Source organism: Elephantulus edwardii, unplaced genomic scaffold (genome assembly GCF_000299155.1).
Source record: "Elephantulus edwardii isolate Elephantulus edwardi_28Jun2011 unplaced genomic scaffold, EleEdw1.0 scaffold00003, whole genome shotgun sequence".
Classification (NCBI taxonomy): domain Eukaryota; kingdom Metazoa; phylum Chordata; class Mammalia; order Macroscelidea; family Macroscelididae; genus Elephantulus; species Elephantulus edwardii.
This window is the reverse complement of record NW_006399753.1, coordinates 25,884,573-25,886,783: the sequence shown is the minus strand read 5'-3', so window position 1 is coordinate 25,886,783 and position 2,211 is coordinate 25,884,573.

Below are 2,211 nucleotides of genomic sequence, written 5' to 3'. Positions count from 1 at the left end.
CCAGTGTTCAGATGCATAGGAAGAAGTAGAAGACATGGCTTGAATCAGGCACACATTAGTCTTTAAAGTGATACCACTGCTCTTTATCTCTTTAAAGAGTCTCTTGATAGCACGTTTTCCCAATGCAGCTATCTTTGGATTTCTTGGCAAAATTAAATCACTGGAAATGTCAATCTTTCCTCCATCTATCATACTTTTGCCTATACGTCCAGTAGTAAGGAGTTTTGTTTCCTTGATGTTGAGATATCCATATTGAAGGCTGGGGTATTTATTTACTCTTCTGCATAATGCAGGATTTTTATGAGTCTTCTTTCAATACTGATGACACACTCTTCTTCATTTAATCCAGTTTCTTGAATAATTTGCTCAACATTTGGACTAAATAAAGAAAGGATACAACCCTGATACACACCCTTCCTGATTTGAAACCATTCAGGGTTCCCTGGTTGTGTTTGAACAGTAGTTTCTTTGTCTGTATATGGGTTTCACATGAGCACAATTAAGTTATGTGAAATACCCACTCTCCTCAATATTGTCTATAATTTATGAGGAATCACACAGTTAAATGCCTTCGTATATTCAATAAAACACAAGTAAATCTATTTCTGGTATTCTTAGCTTTCAGTTAAGACTCATCTGACATCATCCATGATATCCCTTGTGCCAGTCTCTTCTTAATCTAGCTTGAATTTCTGGCAGTTCTCTTTCAGTAATGGAAGTTTATCTGGGTGCTTTCTAAAGATAATGACACATTCCAGCTGCTTTTAAAATAATCTTTAGCAAGATTTTATTTGCATCAGGTGTTAATGATCTTCTTGAAGGAACTGGCAAAAAACAAGGTCCCAGGAGTTGATGGAATACCAATTGACATGTTCAACAAATGGATACTGCCCTGGATGTGCTTGCTAGGTTGTGCCAAGAAATCTGGGGGACAAATATCAGGCCAACTTAATTGAAGACATCTGTATTTATTCCCATTAAAAAAAAAGATGACCCGACAACATGTGGAAATTATCGAACAAAGCACAAACATCACATACAAGCAAAATCCTTCTAAAGATTATCCAAAAACTACCGGATTAATACATCAAAAACTGTCAGAAATATTAGTTGGATTTAGAAGAAGTCGTGGCACTAGAGACATTATCGACAATATCAGATGATCTTGGTCAGAAGCAAAGAGGAATGTCTATCTGTGCTTCATTGACTATAAAGGCATGTGACTGTGTGGATCACAACAAATTATGGCTAACATTGAGGAGTATGAGAAGCCAAGAACCATGATTGTGCTCATGAAAAACTTAGACTCAGACCAGGAAGCAGTTCTCAGAACAAACAAGGAAATACTCACAGGATTCAAAATCAGGAAGAGAGTGCATCAGGGATGCATACTTTCCACCGCCCCTCCCCCCATGTCTTTTCAATCTGTATATGGAAGAGATCATTCCAGAGGCTCAGCTTTATGTGAAGGAATGTGGCATCAGGATTGGAGGAAGACTCATCAACAATCTACGTTATACATATGATATAACCTTGCTTGCTGAAACTGAGGAGGACCCAAAGTGCTTGCTGCAGAAAGTCAAGGACTGTAGTCTTCAATATGTATTGGAGCTCAACATTAAGAAGACAAAGATTCTGCAGACAGTTTCCTAATTTTGCCAACACCATTTGTTAAAAAGGCTGTCATTTTCCCACTTAACTGATGTCATCTCCTTGTCAAAAATCAGTTGATCATAAGGAGATGGGCTGATTTTCAGGTTCTCAATTCTATTCCATTGATCTATGTGTCTGTCATTGTACTAGTGCCATGCTGTCTTAACTACCATGGCAGTGTAGTAGGATTTTAAATCAGGGAGTGAGATGCCTCTTACCTTTTTTCTATTTTTAAGGAGTGCTTTGCTTATTCAGGGCTTCTTTCCATTCCAAATGAAACTGGAGACTTAAGCAAGATTCACACCTCACTCCATATACAAAAACTCACTAAAGGTGGATCAGGGACCTAGGACTAAAATCAAGGACTATAAACTTCATTAAAGAAAAGCTTTGAAGAACTCTAGTTGTCCTAATCCACAACATAAACAGTCTTCCAAGTATCCTGAAAAATCTACAACCAGGAGAAGATAAAATAGATGAATGGGACCTTCCAAGAAATCAAATCCCTATGCACATCCAAAAACTTCACCAGGGTAAAAAGGGAAACCACAGAATTGG